Source organism: Panthera uncia, chromosome X (genome assembly GCF_023721935.1).
Source record: "Panthera uncia isolate 11264 chromosome X, Puncia_PCG_1.0, whole genome shotgun sequence".
NCBI lineage: Eukaryota > Metazoa > Chordata > Mammalia > Carnivora > Felidae > Panthera > Panthera uncia.
In genome coordinates, this window is record NC_064817.1 from 59,338,134 (window position 1) to 59,359,592 (window position 21,459).

The following is a 21,459-nucleotide window of genomic DNA, read 5'->3' on the forward strand; positions in this document are numbered from 1 at the left end:
AAGAGACAAAGAAGGACACTATATAATAGTAAAGGGAACAATCCAACAAGAAGATACAACAATTTTAAATATTTATGCAGCCAACATGTAGCACCCAAATACATGAAACTATTAAAAACAAAAATATAGGAACTAATCAATAATAGTAGGGAACTTTAACACCACACTTACATCAAAAGACAGATGATCTCATCAAAATCAACAAGGAAACAGTGGCTTTAAATGACTCGTTGGAGCAGATATATTTAACAGATATATTTGAGATCATTCCATCCTTAAAGAGCAGAATGCACATTTCTTTCAAGTGCACATGGAACATTCTCCAAAACAGATCACATGTTAGGCCACAAAACAAGTCTCAACAAATTCAAAAATATCAAAGTCAAACTATGCATTTTTTTACCACAACGCTATGAAACTAAAAATCAACCATAAGGAAAAATATGGAAACCACAAATATATGGAGGTTAAATAATATGCTACTAAACAATGAATGGTTCAAACTAGAAATCAAGGAAGAAATCAAAAAATACATGCAGAGAAATGAAGATGAAAACACAAGGGTCCAATATCTTTAGGATGCAGCAAAAACAGTTCTAAGAGAGAAATTTATAGCAATATAGGCCTACATCAAGAAGCAAGAAAATGTCAAATAAACAACCTAACCTTATGCTTAAGGGAGTTAGAAAAAGAAAAACAAGCAAAACCAGAAGCCAGCAGAAGGAAGGAAATAATAAAGATTATAGCAGAAATAAATGATACAGAAACTTAAAAAAACAATAGAACAGATCAATGAGACCAGGATCTGTTTCTTTGGAAAAAAATAAACAAAATAAATAAGCATTAGCCAGACTCATTAAAAAAAGAGTGAAATGACTCAAACAAACAAAATCAGAAATGAATGAGGGGAAATAACAACCAACACCAAAGAAATACAAAGGATTATAAGAAAATATTATGAGAAATTATATGCCTATCATAGGACAACCTAGAAGAAATGGATAACTGCCTAAAAACACAAAACCATTCCAAAGTGAATCAGGAAGAAATAGGATATTTGAAAACACCAATTACAAGCAATGAAATTGGATCACTAATGAAAAATCTCCCAGCAAACAAGTCTAGGACCAGATTTGCTTCAAAGGTGAATTCTTCCAAACATTTAAAGAAGAATTAGTATGTATTCTTCTCAAAATATTCAAAAAATAGAAGATGAAAGAAAACTTCCAAATTCATGATATATGGCCAGTATCACCCTGATACAAAAATCAGATAAAGACACCACACACAAAAAAATAGAATGACAGGCCAAAATCTCTGATGAACTAAATGCAAAAATCCTCAACAAAATACTGGCAAAGTGACTCCAAAAATACATTTTAAAAAACTATACACCACAATCAAGTGGCATTTACTCATGGATTACAAGGGTGGTTCAATATTTGCAAAACAAGTAACGTTGCATATCACATGAATAAGAGAAAGGATACAAAAACATATGGCAATTTCAATAGATGCAGAAAAAGCATTTTACAAAGTAAAATATCCATTAATGATAAAAACCCTCAACAAAGTATGCAGAAGGAACATACCTCAACATAATAAAGACCTTATATGAAAAACATATAGGTAACATCATACTCAGTGGTGAAAAAGTGAAAGCTTTCCCCCTAAGATCAGAAACAAGACAAAGAAGTCAGTCCACTATCACCACTTTTATTCAACATAGTATAAGAAGTCCTAGCCACAGCAATCAGACCACAGAAAGGAATAAAATGCATCCAAATTGGGAAGGAAGAAGTAAAACTTTCACCATTTGCAGAGGACATAATACTTTACATAGAAAATCAAAAAAAGTCCACCAAAAAATTACTAGAACTGATAAATTAATTCAGAAATGTTGTTAGATACACAATGTACATAAATCTATTGCATTTCTATATGCTAATAATGAATCATCAAAAAGAGAAATTAAGAAAACAATTCCATTTACAATTGGACCAAAAATAATAAAATACCTAGGAATAGACCTAACCAAGAAAGTGAAAGACCTTTCTTTACCCTGAAAACTATAAAACACTGAAGAAATTCACGACGACACAGAGAAACTGAAAGAAATTCCATGTTCATGGATTTGAAGAACAAATATTATTAAAATGTCTATACTACCCAAAGCAATCTACACATTTAATGCAATCCTTATAAAATTCCAACAGCATTTTTCACAGAACTAGGAAAAACATTCCTAAAATTTGTATGGAAACATGAAAGTCTCTGAATAGCCAAAACAGTCTTGAAAAAGAAAAACAAAACTAGAGGTATCATAATTCCAGACTTCAAGTTATATTACAAAGCTGTAGTAATCACAACAGTATGGTACTTGCACAAAAACAGACACATAGATTAATGAAACAGGATTTTAAAATCCCAGAAACAAACCCATAATTATATGTTCAGTTGATCTTCAACAAAAGAGGCAAGAATATGCACTGGGAAAAAGACAGTCTCTTCCACAAATGGTGCTTAGATAATTGTACAACTGCATGCAAATGAATAAAACCGTACCACTTTCTTACACCATACACAAAAATAAACAAAATGTATTAAGGACCTAACTGTGAGTTCTGAAATCATAAAAGTCCTAGAAAAGAATACAGGCAGGAATTTCCCTGACATTGGTTGTGGCAATATCCTTCTAGATGTGTCTCTTCAGGTAAGGGAAATAAAGGTATAAATAAACTATTGGTACTACATCAAAATAAAACGCTTCTGCACAGTGAAGGATACAATCAGTAAAACTAAAAGGCAACTACAGAATGGGGGAGATATTTGCAAATGACATATATGATATAGGGTTAGTATCCAAGATATATAAAAACTTATACAACTCAACACCCAAAAACCAATTAACCCAATTAAACAACTGGAGTAAGACATGAAGATGTATCTCTCCAAAGAAGACATCCAGATGGCCAACAAACTCATGAAAAAATGCTCAACACACTCAACATCAGGGTGATGCAATTCAAAATCACAATGAGATATCACCTCACACCTGTCAGAATGGCTAAAGTCAAAAACTCGGGGAAAACCGGGGCCAACATGGCAGAGAAGTAGGGGGAATTCATACTTCCCATGTCTCTCAAACAAAGAAGTATAGAAGCCAAAGGACTTTGAACACCAGAGCCAGGGAGGAAAAGAGACTGAGTCTAGTAGGAAGAAAATGGGAAAACTGGAAAAAAAGATAGGTGGGTAACTGCAAACTGGGGAAGATAAAAAAAATGCCACATCGGCACAGAGGGGAGAGACCCCCTTCTGTGGAGAGACAAAGGGAAGAGAAAGAGTGGCTAGGGAAGTGCAGGACTGTATCTGGACAGGAGAACGACCTCGGACTGAGACTGAGGAGGATCTGATCTCTAACTACAGGGCTTTCTTCAGACTGGGGCCGGCTCCCTGTTCGTGCACCTGAGGAGGAGAGGAGCCAGCCCTGGGTGCGGTGGTAGGTCAGAGGCTCAGTCCACAGCTGAAGAAAGGGTTTCCCTCCCTGGAGGGGTGTACAATAGTACAGAACCTGCCTTCATACGCCACTCCCAGACGCAGGGGTTGGGCCAAGGGCTCAGTCTGTGGGAGGATAAGGCCATCATTTCCCTGGAGTGCTGTGAGAAAAGACAAAGTCTGCCTGCATCCGCCACCCTGGGAGCTTGCAGCGAGGGTGGCAGCTCAGTCTGCAGTAAGAGAAGGCAGTCCTCCCTGAAGAGCTGTGGCACAGACAAAGCCAGCCAGGACACATATCACAACAATGAGAGGCACTTCCCCAGTGCCAGAGCACACGGAACAGGACTTTGAATCCTAGCCAAGTGCAGGGTCAGGGAAGGTGGCAGAGTGAGGACTACCCGGTCTGCACCTGTGGCACAGTGAGGACATTCAAAGACACTCAAACTGAGTCCACCCGGTCCGGCTCCATGGAGAAGAGACTGGGATATCACCATTACCCCTACCACCACCACCAAGGTGGGGCCTCAGGGGTCAATCTCAGGGGCCCATAGTGGAGGTGGGTTCAGATTATGCCAAACCACATGCCCTTGCACTGGGTAACTGCATATCCACCAGAGCAGCACAGACCCTGCAGACAGCTACTACCTACAAGCAATGCAGAATTTCCCAGTTAACTGTAGGTCAATTCTGAATATATAGATATATTCTCCCTCCACCATTCCTCTTCCTTATCTCTTCCCTCCCCTAGGCTAGTTATTCTGGTTATTGGTCTGTCTAAACAGACATATTTAATCCATTGTCTTGATACATGTTCTACACCTCCTTCTTTACACTCCTTTCTCTCTCTCTGAAATAATCAAGCCATTCCCTGTCTGTGTAAATTTATCTTCGTTTCGTTTTCCCTGCTTCCTTTGTTATTTTCCTTTCTCTCTCTCTCTCTCTGGATTAAGACTTTTAACCTCTCTGCCTAATCAATGATTATTTTTTTCTCCCCCCGCCCCGCTCCTGTCATTTCTCTCTTTGTATGTGCTCTACCACCAGCACCGCCTCCACTCTCTTCTTTACTTGTAGTCAGTGTTTTGGGGTTTTTTGTTTTAACTCATTAGATTTTTGGTTTTGTTTATTTGTTTGTTTGTGTTATTTGTGTGTTTGTGTGTTATTGTCTCCTGTGTGTCTATCTGTTTTCCTTTACAGGGCTATTCCAAGGAACAAATCAATGCACATCTGGTAGAGGGTCCAAAATATTACTACAAGTAGGGTAATAAAATAAACAAAGTCACAACAGAGAGCAAGTAACAATCCCCCAAAAAAGACATCCTGAAGGGCCAGGCCCTAGACAGTGTATAACCCTCCTTTCATAAAGCAATGCAAACAGGTGCAGAGCATACAACAAGCTTTTAAAATGCATAAGGGACAGAAAACTAGCCAAAATGACAAAACAAAAGAATTCTCCTCAAAAGAAATGCCAGGAAGTAGCTACAGCTAACGAATTGATCAAAAAATGATTTAAGAAATATAATGGAACAAGAATTTAGAATGATAGTCATAATATTAATCACTGGGCTTGAAAAAGGCATAGAGGACAGCAGAGAATCTATTGCTACAGAGATAAAAGGACTAAGAAATAGTCAGGAGGAGCTAAAAAATGCTATAAATGAGGTAGAAAATAAAATGGAGGTGACTACAGCTCGGATTGAAGAGGCAGAGGAGAGAATAGGTGAATTAGAAGATAAAATTATGGAAAAAGAGGAAGCTGAGAAAAAGAGAGATAAAAAAAATCCAGGAGTATGAGGGGAGAATTAGAGAACTAAGTGATGCAATCAAACGGAACAATATCATATCATAGGAATTCCAGAAGAAAAATTTTCTTCATCGATTGACAGGATCATATGGTTCTTATCTTTTCTTTTATTAAGGTGATATGTCACATTGATTTGTGAATATTGAACCAGCCATGCATCCCAGGAATTAATACCACCTGATCTTGGTGAATAATTATTTTTCTATGCTGTTCAATTTGATTTGCTAGTATCTTGTTGAGAATTTTTGCATCCATATTCATCAGGAATATTGGCCTGTGGTTCTCTTTTTTTGCTGGGTCTCTGTATGGTTTGGGAATCAAAGGAATGCTGGCTTCATAGAATGAGTTTGGAAGTTTTCTTTCCCTTTCTATTTTTTAGGACAGTTTTAGAAGGATAGGTATTATCTCTGCTTTAAAAGTCTGGTAGAATTCCCCAGGGAAACCATCTGGTCCTGGACTCTTATGTGTTGGGAGATTTTTGATAACTGATTCAATTTATTCACTAGTTATGGGTCTGTTCAAATTTTCTATTTCTTACCATTTGAGTTTTGGAAGTGGGTGGGTGCTTAGGAATTTGTCCATTTCTTCCAGGTTGTCCAGTTTGTTGGCATATAACTTTTCATAGTATTCCCTGATAATTGCTTGTATTTCTGAGGGATTTGTTGTAATAATTCCATTTTCATTCCTGATTTTATCTATTTGGGTCATCTCCCTTTTCTTTTTGAGAAGCCTGGCTAGAGGTTTGTCAATTTTGTTTATTTTTTCAAAAAACCAACTCTTGGTTTGGTTGATCTGCTCTACCGTTTTTTTAGATTCTATATTGTTTATTTCTGCTCTGATATTTATTATTTCTCTTCTTCTGCTGGGTTTAGGCTGCCTTTGCTGTTCTGCTTCTATTTCCTTTAGGTGTGCTGTTAGATTTTGTATTTGGGATTTTTCTTGTTTCTTGAGATAGGCCTGGATTGCAATGTATTTTCTTCTTAGTACTGCCTTTGCTGCATCCCAAAGGGTTTGGATTGTTGTTTTAATTTTCATATTTTTTCATATATTTTTTAAATTTCTTCTCTAATTACCTGGTTGCCCATTCATTCTTTAGTAGGGCTTTCTTTAACCGCCATGCATTTGGAGGTTTTCCAGACTTTTCCCTGTGGTTGTTTTCAAGTTTCATAGCATTGAGATCTGAAAGTGTTCATGGTATGATCTCAGTTACTGTATATTTTTTGAGGGCTGTTTTGTGACCCAGTACGTGACTTTCTTGGAGAGTTCCATGTGTACTCAAGAAGAAAGTATATTCCGTTGTTTTGAGATGCAGAGCTCTAAGTATATCGTCAAGTCCATCTGGTCCAATGTATCATTCAGGACCCTTGTTCTTTATTGATCCTGTGTCTAAATGATCTATCCACTGCTGTGAGTGGAGTATTAAAGTCCCTTGTGATTACCACATTCTTATCAATAAAGTTGCTTTTGTTTGTGATTAATTGTTTTATATTTGCATGCCTCCGAGTTCGGTGCACAGAAATTTATAATTGTTAGCTCTTCCTGATGGACAGACCCTGTAATTATTATATAATGCCCTTCTTCATCCCTTGTTACAGCCTTTAATTTAAAGTCTAGTTTGTGTGATTTAAGTATGGCTACTCCAGCTTTCTTTTGACTTCCAGTAGCATGATAGATAGTTCTCCATCCCCTCACTTTCAATCTGAAGGTGTCCTCAGGTCTAAAATGAGTCTCTTGTGGACAGCAAATAGATGGGTCTTGCTTTTTTATCATTCTGATATCCTATGTCTTTTGATTGGAGCATGTAGTCCATTTACATTAAGTATTATTATTGAAAGATATGGGTTTAAAGTCATTGTGTTATCAGAAGGTTTCATGGTTGTAGTGACGTCTCTGGTACTTTGTGGTCCTTGCAACATTTCACTCACAGAATACCCCTTAAGATCTCTTGTAGGGTTGGTTTAGTGGTGATGAATTCCTTCAGTTTTTGTATCCTTGGGAAGACCTTTATCTCTCCTTCAATTCTGAATGACAAACTTGCTGGATAAAGAATTCTTGGCTGCATATTTTTTTTTCTGTTCATCACATTGAAGATTTCCTGCCATTCCTTTCTGGCCTGCCAATTTTCAGTAGATAGGTCTGCAACAACTCCTATGTGTCTACTTTTGTATGCTAGGGCCCGTTTATCCCAACTGCTTTCAGAATTCTCTCTTTACCCTTGTATTTTGCCAGTTTGACTATGATATGTCTTGCAGAGGATCAATTCAACTTACGTCTTAAGGGAGTTCTCTGTGCCTCTTGGATTTCAATGTCTGTTTCCTTCCCCAGATCAGGGAAGTTCTCAGCTATGATTTTTTTTAAGGTTACCTTCTGCCCCTTTCTCTCTCTCTTCTTCTGGAATTCCTATGATATGGATATTGTTCCTTTTGATTGCATCACTTAGTTCTCTAATTCTCCCCTCATACTCCTGGGTTTTTTTATCTCTCTTTTTCTCAGCTTCCTCTTTTTCCATAATTTTATCTTCTAATTCACCTATTCTCTCCTCTGCCTCTTCAATCCGAGCTGTAGTCACCTCCATTTTATTTTCTACCTCATTTATAGCATTTTTAGCTCCTCCTGACTATTTCTTAGTCCTTTTATCTCTGTAGCAATAGATTCTCTGCTGTCCTCTATGCCTTTTTCAAGCCCAGCGATTAATTTTATGACTATCATTCTAAATTCTTGTTCCTTTATATTGCTTAAATCATTTTTGATCAATTAGTTAGCTATAGCTACTTCCTGGAGTTTCTTTTGAGGCGAATTCTTCATTTAGTAATTTTGGGTAGTCCCTGTGGTGGCTCCAAACTGCAGGGCACTTCCCCTGTGCTGTCTGGAGAGAATTGTGTTGGTGGGTGGGGCCAGAGTCAGACCCGATGTTTGCCCCCAGCCCACCACTGGGGCCACATTCAGACTGGTGTGTACCTTATCTTCCTCTCTCCCAGGGCAGGACTCACTGTGGAGTGATATGGCCCCTGCCTGGGCTGCTTTCACACTGCCAGGCTTGTGGTGCTTCTTTGATGGGATCTGGCCAAGGGCGTATTAGACTGGGTGGATCTGCAAGGTGCACAGGAGCGGATGGGGCAGGCTTAGCTTGCTTTGCCATCAGTGATCCCCTGCAGAAGTGGCCCTGAAACACCAGGAGGGAGGCAGGCCTGTTGGAGGGATGGATACACAGAAGCACAGTGTTGGGCATTTGTGTGGTGCAAGCAAGTTCAGTGATAGGAATTTGTTCCCTTTGGAATTTCAGCTAGGGGATTGGAGGGGGAAATGGCGCTTGCCAGTGTCTTTGTTCCCCCGCTGAGCTGACCTCTGTCTTCCGGGGCTCAACAACTCTCCCTCCTGTAGGCCTCAGGCATTTTCAAACTGTGGTTCTAGCCAGTATCCCCACAGGCTTTTTGTCCTGCATTCTTTTTAGAGGGAGGACTTGGCATCCTCTTGACCTCCCCAGTCTCTGAGAGCAGAGCTGTTGACTTTTAAAATTCCAGATGTTGGGGACTCCAGGAAGATAGTGGCGTAGGAGGACGCTAGGCTCACCGCGTGTCCTGCTGATCACTTAGATTCCACCTCCACCTGCCTAACTAACCCAGAAAACCACCAGAAGACTAGCAGAACGGAGTCTCCAGAGTCAAGTGCAGATGAGAGGCCCACGGAAGAGGGTAGGAAGGGCAGAGAGGCGGTGCGTGCTGCACGGACTAGTGGGAGGGAGCTGGGGTGAAGGGGCAGCCTGCTGGCCAACCAGAGCCCCCGAGTCTGGCTTGCAAAAGCAGAGGGGCCAGAGGGAGTGTGTTCTGACAGCAAGCGCGACTAGCATCTGGGAGGGCATAAGTTAACAGCTGTGCTCAGAAAGCGGGAAGGCTGGAGGACAAAGGGAGGGAGAGTTGCTGAGCCCCCGGACAACAGAGCTCAGTTTGGCGGGGAACAAAGGCACTCGCCAGCGCCATCTCCCTCGCCCATCCCTCAGCCAAAATCCCAAAGGGAACCAGTTCCTGCCAGGGAACTTGCTTGCTCCTCGCAAATACCCAATGCTGTGCTTCTGCGGAGCCACCCGTCCGGCAGCGGGTCTGACTCCCTCCGGCTGCCACAAGGCCCCTCCTGAAGTGGATCACCTAAGGACAAGCGAGCTAAGACTGCACCTCCTGCCTCCATGCACCTTGCCTACCCACTGCAGCTAATACGCCAGACCCCCAGCACCACAAGCCTGGCAGTGTGCAACTAGCCCAGATGGGCCACGCCACCCCACAGTGAATCCCGCCCCTAGGAGAGGACAAGAGAAGGCACACACCAGTCTGACCGTGGCCCCAATGGTGGGCTGGGGGCAGACATCAGGTCTGACTGCGGCTCCGCCCACCAACTCCAATTATACACCACAGCACAGGGGAAGTGCCCTGCAGGTCCCCACCACTCCAGGGACTATCCAAAATGACCAAACGGAAGAATTCCCCTCAGAAGAATCTCCAAGAAATAACAACAGCTAATGAACTGATCAAAAAGGATTTAAATAATATAACAGAAAGTGAATTTAGAATAATAGTCATAAAATTAATCGCTGGGCTTGAAAACAGTATAGAGGACAGCAGAGAATCTCTTGCTACAGAGATCAAGGGACTAAGGAACAGTCAGGAGGAGCTGAAAAACGCTTTAAACGAAATGCAAAACAACATGGAAATGACGACGGCTCGGATTTAAGAGGCAGAGGAGAGAATAGGTGAACTAGAAGATAAACTTATGGAAAAAGAGGAAGCTGACAAAAAGAGAGATAAAAAAAATCCAGGAGTATGAGGGGAAAATTAGAGAACTAAGTGATACACTAAAAAGAAATAATATACACATAATTGGTATCCCAGAGGAGGAAGAGAGAGGGAAAGGTGCTGAAGGGGTACTTGAACAAATTATAGCTGAGAACTTCCCTGAACTGGGGAAGGAAATAGGCATTGAAATCCAAAAGGCACAGAGAACTCCCTTCAGACGTAACTTGAATCCATCTTCTGCACGACATATCATAGTGAAACTGGCAAAATACAAGGATAAAGAGAAAATTCTGAAAGCAGCAAGGGGTAAACGTGCCCTAACATATAAACGGAGATCTATAAGACTAGTGACTGATCTCTCTTTTGAAACTTGGCAGGCCAGAAAGGATTGGCACGAGATCTTTAATATGCTGAACAGAAAAATCATGCAGCCGAGAATCCTTTATCCATCAAGTCTGTCATTTAGAATACAAGGAGAGATAAAGGTCTTCCCAAACAAACAAAAACTGAAGGAATTTGTCACCACTAAACCAGCCCTACAAGAGATCCTAAGGGGGATCCTGTGAGACAAAGTACCAGAGACATCAATACAAGCATAAATCATACAGACATCACAATGACTCTAAACCCGTATCTTTCTATAATAACACTGAATGTAAATGGACTAAATGCGCCAACCAAAAGACATGGGCTATCAGAATGGATAAAAAAACAAGACCCATCTATTTGCTGTCTACAAGAGACTCATTTTAGATCTGAGGGCACCTTTAGATTGAGAGTGAGGGGAAGCCAGAATTACTTTGATTCCTAAACCAGAGACCCAGCAAAAAAAGAGAACTACAGACCAATATCCCTGATGAATATGGATGCAAAAATTCTCAATAAGATACTAGCAAATCGAATTCAACAGCATATAAAAAGAATTATTCACCATGATCAAGTGGGATTCATTCCTGGGATGCAGGGCTGGTTCAACATTCGCAAATCAACCAACGTGATACATCATATTAATAAAAGAAAAGATAAGAACCATATGATCCTGTCAATCGATGCAGAAAAGGCCTTTGACAAAATCCAGCACCCTTTCTTAATAAAAACCTTGAGAAAGTCGGGATAGAAGGAACATACTTAAACATCATCAAAGTCATTTATGAAAAGCCCACAGCTAACATCATCCTCAACGGGGAAAAACTGAGAGCTTTTTCCCTGAGATCAGGATCACGACAGGGATGTCCACTCTCACCGCTGTTGTTTCACATAGTGTTGGAAGTGCTAGCGTCAACAATCAGACAACAAAAGGAAATCAAAGGCATCAAAATTGGCAAAGATGACGTCAAGCTTTCGCTTTTTGCAGATGACATGATATTATACATGGAAAATCTGACAGACTCCACCAAAAGTCTGCTAGAACTGATACATGAATTCAGCAAAGTTGCAGGGTACAAAATCAATGTACAGAAATCAGTTGCATTCTTAAACACTAACAATGAAGCAACAGAAAGACAAATAAAGAAACTGATCCCATTCACAATTGCACCAAGAAGCATAAAATACCTAGGAATAAACCTAACCAAAGATGGAAAAGATCTGTATGCTGAAAACTATAGAAAGCTTATGAAGGAAATTGAAGAAGATATAAAGAAATGGAAAGACATTCCCTGCTCATGGATTGGAAGAATACATATTGTCAAAATGTCAATACTACCCAAAGCTATCTACACTTTCAATGCAATCCCAATCAAAATTGCACCAGCATTCTTCTCGAAACTAGAACAAGCAATCCTAAAATTCATATGGAACCACAAAAGGCCCCGAATAGCCAAAGTAATTTTGAAGAAGACCAAAGCAGGAGGCATCACAATCCCAGACTTTAGCCTCTACTCCAAAGCTGTCATTATCAAGACAGCATGGTATTGGCACAAAAACAGACACATAGACCAATGGAATAGAATAGAAACCCAGAACTAGACCCACAAACGTATGGCCAACTAATCTTTGACAAAGCAGGAAAGAACAGCCAATGGACAAAAGACAGTCTCTTTAACAAATGGTGCTGGGAGAACTGGACAGCAATATGCAGAAGGTTGAAACTAGACCACTTTCTCACACCATTCACAAAAACAAACTCAAAATGGATAAAGGACCTGAATGTGAGACAGGAAACCATCCAAACCCTAGAGGAGAAAGCAGGAAAAGACCTCTCTGACCTCAGCCGTAACAATCTCTTACTCGACACATCCCCAAAGACAAGGGAATTAAAAGCAAAAATGAATTACTGGGACCTTATGAAGATAAAAAGCTTCTGCACAGCAAAGGAAACAACCAACAAAAGTAAAAGGCAACCAACGGAATGGGAAAAGATATTTGCAAATGACATGTCAAAGGGCTAGTGTCCAAAATCTATAAAGAGTTCACCAAACTCCACACCCGAAAAACAAATAACCCAGTGAAGAAATGGGCAGAAAACATGAATAGACACTTCTCTAAAGAAGACATCCGGATGGCCAACAGGCACATTAAAAGATGCTCAACATCGCTCCTTATCAGGGAAATACAAATCAAAACCACACTCAGATATCACCTCATGCCAGTCAGAGTGGCCAAAATGAACAAATCAGGAGACTATAGATGCTGGCAAGGATTTGGAGAAACGGGAACCCTCTTGCACTGTTGTTGGGAATGCAAACTGGTGCAGCCACTCTGGAAAGCAGTGTGGAGATTCCTCAGAAAATTAAAAATAGACCTACCCTATGACCCAGCAATAGCACTGCTAAGAATTTACCCAAGGGATACAGGAGTACTGATGCATAGGGGCACTTGTACCCCCAATGTTTATGGCAGCTCTCTCAACAATAGCCAAATTATGGAAAGAGCCTAAATGTCCATCAACTGATGAATGGATAAAGAAATTGTGGTTTATATACACAATGGAATACTACATGGCAATGAGAAAGAAGGAAATATGGCCCTTTGTAGCAACGTGGATGGAACTGGAGAGTGTGATGCTAAGTGAAATAAGCCATACAGAGAAAGACAGATACCATATGTTTTCACTCTTATGTGGATCCTGAGAAACTTAACAGAAACCCATGGAGGAGGGGAACGGAAAAAAAAAAGAGGTTAGAGTGGGAGAGAGCCAAAGCATAACAGACTCTTAAAAACTGAGCACAAACTGAGGGTTGATGGGGGGTGGGAGGGAGGGGAGGGTGGGTGATGGGTATTGAGGAGGGCACCTTTTGGGATGAGCACTGGGTGTTGTATGAAAACCAATTTGACAATAAATTTCATATATTGGAAAAAATAAATAAAATAAAATATAAAATAAAATAAAATAAAATAAATTAAAATAAAATAAAATTCCAGCTGTTAAGACCCGTTGCCTGTCAGAACTCATGCAGTCTTGCCCCTCTGTTTTTGCAAGGCAGACTTCAGGGGTTCTGCTCTGCCAGGCCGGCTGCCCCTCCACTGCCCAGCTCCCTCCCACCAGTCCGTGTAGCACACACCGCCTCTCCACCCTTCTTACCCTCTTCTGTGGCCTCTTGTCTATGCTTGCCTCTTGAGAGTCCATTCTGCTAGGCATCCAGTGGTTTTCTGGGTTATTTAGGCCAATGTGGGTGGAATCTAAGCTATCAGCAGGACGAGGTGAGCCCAGCATTCTCTTACACTGCCATCTTCCTAGCAGTCCTTCAATCGGATTGATTTTTTTACTAAACCAGCTCCTGGTTTCACCAATCTATTCTACTGGCAGGTGTTTATTTCTATATAATTTATTTCTGCTCTAATCATTATTATCTCCTTTCTCTGCTATTTTTAGGCTTCATTTGTTGTTATCTTTCTAGCCCCTTTAGGTGTAAGGTCAGATTTTGTATTTGAGACTTTTCCTGCCTCTTTATTTAGGTCTGTATTGTTATATACTTCCCTCTTCAGATTGCCTTTGCCTCATCCTAAAGATTATGGATTGTCATGTTTTTATTATCATTTATTTCCATGTATCTTTTTATTTCTTCTTTAATTTCCTATTTGACCAATTTAGTATTTATTAGGAAGTTCTATAACCTCCATGTATTTGTGGTCTTTCCAAATTTTTCTTGTGGTTGACTTCAAGTTTCATAGCATGTGAAAAGAAAATATGCATGGTATGATCTCAGTCTTTATGTACTTGTTGAGGACTGATTTGTGACTTAGTATGTGATCTATTCTGGAGAATGTTCCATGTGCACTCAAAAACAATGTATTCTGCTTTTTGATAGTGTGCTGAATATATATGTTAAGTCCATCTGGTCCAGTGTGTCTTTCAAAGCCACTGATTTCTTGTTGAATTTCTACTGAGATGATCTGTCCATTAGTGTAAGTATGGTGTTCAAATCCCCTATTATTGTATTATTATTAATTAATCACTTTATGTTTGTTGTTTGTTTTATGTATTTGGGTGTTCCACGATGAGAGCATAAATAATTACAATTGTTAGATCTTCTTGCTGGATAGACCTCGTTATTATTATATAGTGTCTTCTTCATTTGTTGTTACAGTCTTCGGTTTAAAATCTAGTTAGTCTGAATAAACACTTTTCCAAAGAAGACATCCAGATGGCTAACAGACCCATGAAAAGATGCTCCACATGGCTCATCATCAGGGAAATACAAATCAAAACCACAATGAGATACCACATCACACCTGTCAGAATGGCTAAAATTAACAACGCAGGCAACAACAGATGTTGGCAAGGATGCAGAGAAAGAAGAAAACTTTTGTATTGCTGGTGGGAATGCAAACTGGTACACTCTAGAAAACAGTATGGAGTTTCCTCAAAAAATTAACAGTAGAACTACCCTATTCTATCACTGTTCTATTGCACTACTAGGTTATCCAGAGGATACAAAAATGCTGATTTGAAGGGGAACATGCACCCCAATGTGAATAGCAGCACTATCAACAATAGCCAAAGTATGGAAGGAGCCCAAATGTCTATCGACTGGTGAATGATAAAGAAGATGTGGTGTATATATATACAACGGAATATTACTTGGGGATCAAAAAGAATGACATCTTGCCATTTGCAACAACAAGGATGGAACTAGAGTGTATTATGCTAAGCGAAATAAGTCAGTCAAAGAAAGACAAATGCCATATGATTTCAGTCATATGTGGAATTTAAGAAACAAACAGATGAACATAGAAGAAAGAGAGCAAAATAAGATAAAAACAGAGAGGGAGACAAACCCTAAGAGACTCTTAAATACAGAGAACAAACTGAGGGTTGCTAGAGGAGTATTGTGTGAGGGGTAGGCTAAATGGGGAATGAGTATTAAGGAGGACACTTGTTGGGATGAGCACTAGGTGTTATATGTAAGTGATGAATCACTAAATTCTATTCCTGAAATCATTATTACACCATATGTTAACTAACATGGATTTAAATTAAAAAAAGAAAAAAATAAAATAAAAATAAATAGATAATGTACATAAGTCACCAAGAACATAGTACATACTGAATGTTCAAGATCTCTACCTGTCTTTTGTGATACGAAAATAAATCTAATTAATTGGTTTATTAAAAAATCTAGTTTGTCTGATGTAAGTATCACCTCTTCAGCTTTCTTTTGATATCCATTGGCATGATAGATGGTTCTCCATCCCCTCACTTTCAATCTGATGGTGTCTTTAGTTCTAAAATGAGCCTTGTCTAAGAAGCATATAGATGGGACTTTTTTTCCATCCTCACACCCTATGTCTTTTGTTTGGAGCATTTAGTCCACTTACATTCAGAATAATTATTGATAGGTATGAATATAGTGTCATTGTATTACTTGTTTAACTACTGTTTCTGGACATTTTCTCTGTTCCTCTCTAGTCTTTGTACCTTTTGGCCTTTCTTTCTCACCTAAAGGTCCCCCTAAATATTTCTTGCAGAGATAATTAGTGGCCACTAACTCCTTTATTTTTTGTCTGGGAAACTCTCTACCTATCCTTCTATTCTAATTGACAACCTATCTGGATAGAATATTCTTGTCTGCATATTTTTCCCATTCAGCATGTTGAGTGGAATACCACTCCCTTCTGGCCAGCCAAGTTTCTGTGGAGAGATATGCTGCTAACCTTATTTGTCTTAACTTGCAGTTTAGGGACTTCTTTTGCTGCTCTAAGGATATTTTCTTTATCTGTATATTTTGCAAATTTAACTATGGTATGACTTGGTGTTGGCCGGCTTTTGTTCATTTGATGGGAGTTCTTTGTGTGTCCCAGATTTGGATGCCTGTTTAGTTCCCCAGATTAGGGACGTTTTCAGCTATAATTTCCTCAAATAAGTCTTCTGCCCCCTTTTCTCTCTCTTCTTTGGGACTCATAGTATGAATATGATTATGTTTATGGAGTCATAAGTTCCCTAAGTCTACATTCATGGTGTGATATTTTTCTTTCCCTCTTCTTTTCATCTCCATTATTTTCCATAATTTTATCTTCTATATCACTTATTAATTCCTAAACTTCTTCCATCTTTGTGGTCATTACATCCAGTCAGCTTTGAATCTCATTGCATTTTTTTCATTTCAGCATGACTAGTTTTTAGGTCTTTTATCCCCTTTATAGGTTACCACCCAGAGATAACCACACACACACACAAAAAAAAAAAAAAAAACAGTATGAATTTGATAGATGAAGACTACACTAATCTGTAAAAAGTAGAAAATGAAGGTATGAAGCAAACAGATAAAAAACTTGTCTGAAGTAAACATTTTGTGTAACAATGGTAAGAACTAGCATTTGTTGAGCACTATTTGCATGGCACTGTGCTACTTATATCAATTAACTCAATTTTAATCTTTACAACAAATCTATAAAGTAGGTACTATTAGTACCTTATTTTACAAATGAGACAAATGAACCATAGAGAATGTGCCATACTGCCTAAGATAGGAATACAAAGAAAAAATAAATAATGGTGATCTGGACCCTGATCATAGAAGATGTGGAATATCAGAGTAAAGAACTTAGTCTATCCTCAAGGTCAAGGGAAACAAAGAGAGTTTTTTGTTTTGTTTTGTTTTATGTTTTTTGTATTGCAAAGGAAATGTGGTGGTTTTTTTTCATTTTTATTAAGTGTATATTTTCATTCCCATATACTTAACACACAGTGTTATATTAGTTTCAGGTGTACAATATAGTGATTCAACAATTCCATATGTTACTTAGTGCTCATCATGATTAAGTGTACTTTTTAATCCCTATCATCTATTTCACCCATCCCCCCACCCACCTCCCCTCTGGTAACCATCAGGTTGTTCTCTATTGTTAAGCAAAAGTTTTTTGGTTTGTCTTTTTTCCTTTGTTCATTTGTTGTTGTTGTTGTTGTTGTTTGTTTCTTAAATTCCACATATGAGTGAAATCATATGCTTTTTAACTTTCTCTGTTTTTTTTTCACTTAGCACTATAATCTCTAGCTCCTTCCATGTTGTCCAAATGGCTAGATTTCATTCTTCTGGGGGCTGAGTAATACTCCTTTACACACACACACACACACACACACACACACCACCTCTTCTTTATCCATTCATCTACCAATGGACACTTGGGCTGCTTCCATAATTTGGCTTTTATAAATAATGTTGCTATAAACATCAGGGTGCAGGTATTCCTTTGAATTAGTGTTTTTGTATTTTGAGGGTGGATATCCAGTAATGCAATCACAGGATCATAAGGTAGTTCTATTTTTAATTTTCTGAGGAGACTCCATACTGTCTTCCACAGTGGCTGCATTCCTCCAACACTTCGGGAGGATTCCTTTATTGTCTACATACTTTCAAACACTTGTTGATTCTTGTGTTTTTTACTTTGGCCATTCTGACAGGTGTGAAGTGATATCTCATTGTATTTTTATTTGCATTTACCTGATGTTGATTGATGTTCATCATCTTTTCATATGTCTATTGGCAATTTGTATATCTTTTTTGGACTAATGTCTGTTCACGTGTTCTGCCCATTTTTTTAAATTGGATTATTTGGTTTTTGGCTGTTGAGTTGTTTAACGTTTTTATATATTTTGGCTACTAACCCTTTATTGGATATGTAATTTGCAATTATCATCTCCCATTCAGGAGGTTGTCTTTTAGTTTTGTTGATTGTTTCCTTCACTGTTTAAAGGGTTTTTATTTTGTAGTCCCAAGAGTTTATTTTTGCTTTTATTTCCTTGCCTCAGGAAATATATCTAGAAAAATGTTGCTGGGACTGATGTCAGAGATAGTATTGCCTGTGCTCTCTTAGAGAGTTTTTAATGGTTTTAGGTCACACATTTAGGTCTTTAATCCATTTTGAGTTCATTTTTGTGTATGGTGCAAAAAAGTGGTCCAGTTTCTTTTTAAAGTTATTTTTAATTTAATTTTAGAGCAGGGGGAGAGGAGCGGGGAGGGGACAGAGAGAGAGAGAGAGAGAGAGAGAGAGAGAATAGCAAGCATGCTCCACACTCAGTGCCCAACATGGGTCTTGATCCCACGACCCTGGGATCATGACCTGAACCAAAATCAAGAGTCAAATGCTCAACTGACCAAGCTACCCAGGCAACCCAGGCAACCCTTAACGTGATCCAGTTTCATTATTTGCATGTAGCTATCCAGTCTTCCTAACATAATTTGTTGAAGAGACTATCTTTACCCATTGCATATTCTTACCTCTTTTGACAAAGATTAATTGGTCATATATTGTGGATTTGTTTCTGGGTTTTCTATACTATTGCACTGATTCATGTGTCTATTTTTGTACCATACCATTTTGTTAACCACAGATTGTTAGTGTAACTTGAAATCTAGAATTGTGATACCTCCACTGTTGTTTTCCTTCTTCAAGTTTTGGCCATTTTGGGTTTTTTGTGGTTTCATACAAGTCTTAGGATTCTTTGTTCTATTTGTGTGAAAAATGCTGTCAGTATTTTGAAAGGGATGGCATTAAATCCATATATTTCTTTGGGTATATGGACATTTATTTTATTTTAAAGTTTATTAATTTATTTTGAGGTAGAGAGAGAGCACAAGCAGAGGAGGGGCAGAAAGAAGGAGAGAAAGAATCCCAAGCATGCTCTGCATTGTCAGTGCAGAAACCCAATGCAGAGCTCAAAAGCACAAACTGTGAGATCATGACCTGAGCTGAGATCCACAGTCAGACACTTAACCAAGAGAGCCACCCAGGTGCTCCAGGATATTATGGATATTTTAACAAAGTTTTTCTTCAAAAACATGACTATGGAATGTCTTTCCATTTGTTTGTGTCATCTTCAGTGTCTTCCATCAATGTTTTATAGTTTTCAGAGCACAGGATTTTTGCTGTCTTGGTTAAGTGTTCTTAGGTATTTTATTATTTGGGGGACAGTCATAAGTAGGATTGATTACTTAATTTCTTTTTATTATTGTTGTGTGGAAATGCAATGGATTTCTGGGCACCTTGGTGGCTCAGTCAGTTAAGAGTTTAACTTCTGCTCAGGTCATGATCTCACAGTTCATGGGTTCAAGCCCCGCATCACGTGCTGACAGCTCAGAGCCTGGAGCCTGCTTTGGATTCTGTATTCTCTCTCTGCCCCTCCCCTGCTTATGCTGTCTCTATCTCTCAAGAAAAAATAAACGTTAAAAATTTTTTAAAAGAAATGCAAAGGATTTCTGTACATGAGACATTATTGAATTCATCTATGAGCTCTAGTAGTTTTTTTGGTGGGGTAGTTATGGTTTTTTTCCGTATAAAGTATCATGTCATCTGCAAATAGTAAAAGTTTTGCTTCTTTCTAACTGATTTGGATGCATTTTATTCCTTTTCATTTTGTGAATGCTGTGGCTAGGACTTCCTGTACTATGTTGAATAAAAATGGTGAGAGTGGACATCCTTCTCTCATTGCTGATCTTAGGGGGAAGTTCTCAGTTTCTCACCATTGAGTATGATGTTACCTGTGGATTTTCCATATTTGGCCTTTATAGTGTTGAGATATTTTCCCTTTACACCTACTTTGTTGAGGGTTTTTATCGTGAATGATGTTGTACTTTTGTCAAATGCCTTTTCTGAATTCATGGAAATGAACATATATTTTTTAATTATTTCTCTCATTGTGATGTATCACATTGAATGATTGAACTGCCATTTCATCCCAAGAATAAATCTTTCTAGATGGTGGTGAATGATTCTTTTAATGTATTGTTGGATTCAGTTTGTTAATATTTTGTTGAGGATTTTTGCATGTACGTTCATTGGAGATATCGGCCTGGAGTTGTTTTTCTTTTGTGGTGTCTTTATTTGGTTTGGGTATCAGGGTAATGCTGATGTCATGGAATGAATTTGGAAGTTTTCCTTCCTCTTCTATTTTGTTGGACTAGTTTGAGAAGAATAGGTATTAACTTTTCTTTCAATGTTTAGTAGAATTCAACTGTGATGCCATCTGGTTCTAGACATTTGTTGTGAGTTTTATTTTTCTGATTCAATTTAATTTCTGATAATCAGTCTGTCAAATTTTCTATTTTTTCCTGTTTCAGTTTTGGGAGGTTATGTGTTTCTAGGAATTTATTCATTTATTCTAGGTTGTCTAATTTGTTGGCATATAACTCTTCATAATATTCTCTATTGGTTATATTTCTCTGTTGTTCGCTTTTATTTCTCCTCTTTCATTTCTGATTTTGTTTATTTCAGACCTCTGTCTTTCATTCATAAGTATGTTATGATTTTATCACTTTTTTTCATCTTTTCAAAGAATCAGCTCCTGGTTTCATTGATCAAACCTACTATTTTTTTTCTTTCAATTTCGTTTATTTATGTCCTAATCTTTCTTATTACCTTCCTTCTCCTGGTTTGTACTTTGTTTGTTCTTCTTTTTCTTGCTCTTTTACATATAAGATTTTTTTAGTTGAGATTTTTCTTGCTTCTTGAGGTAGGCCTATATAGTACAAACTTCCCTCTTAGAACAGCTTTTGCTGCATCTCAAAGATTTTGAACCATTGTGTTTTTATTTTCATTTGTCTCCATGTATTTTTTATTTATTCTTTGATTTGCTGGTTGACACTTTCATTGTTTAGTAGCATGTTATTTAACCTCCATGTATTGTTTCTCTTTTTATATTTGTTTTTGTGGTTGATTTCTAGCTTCACAGTGTTATGGTCAGAAAAGATGCATGGAATGACTTTATCTCTTTGTATTTCCTGAGACTTGTTTTGGGGCCTAATATGTTACCTATCCTGGGGAATGTTCCATTTGCACTATAAAAATAATGTGAATTCTGCTTTTTGAGGATGGAATGTTCTGAATTTACCTATTAAATCCATCTGATCCAGTGTGTCATTCAAAGCCACTCTTTTCTTGTTAATTTTCTGATTCAATGATCTGTCCATTGATATAATAGTGGGGTTAAAGGTCTCTAAT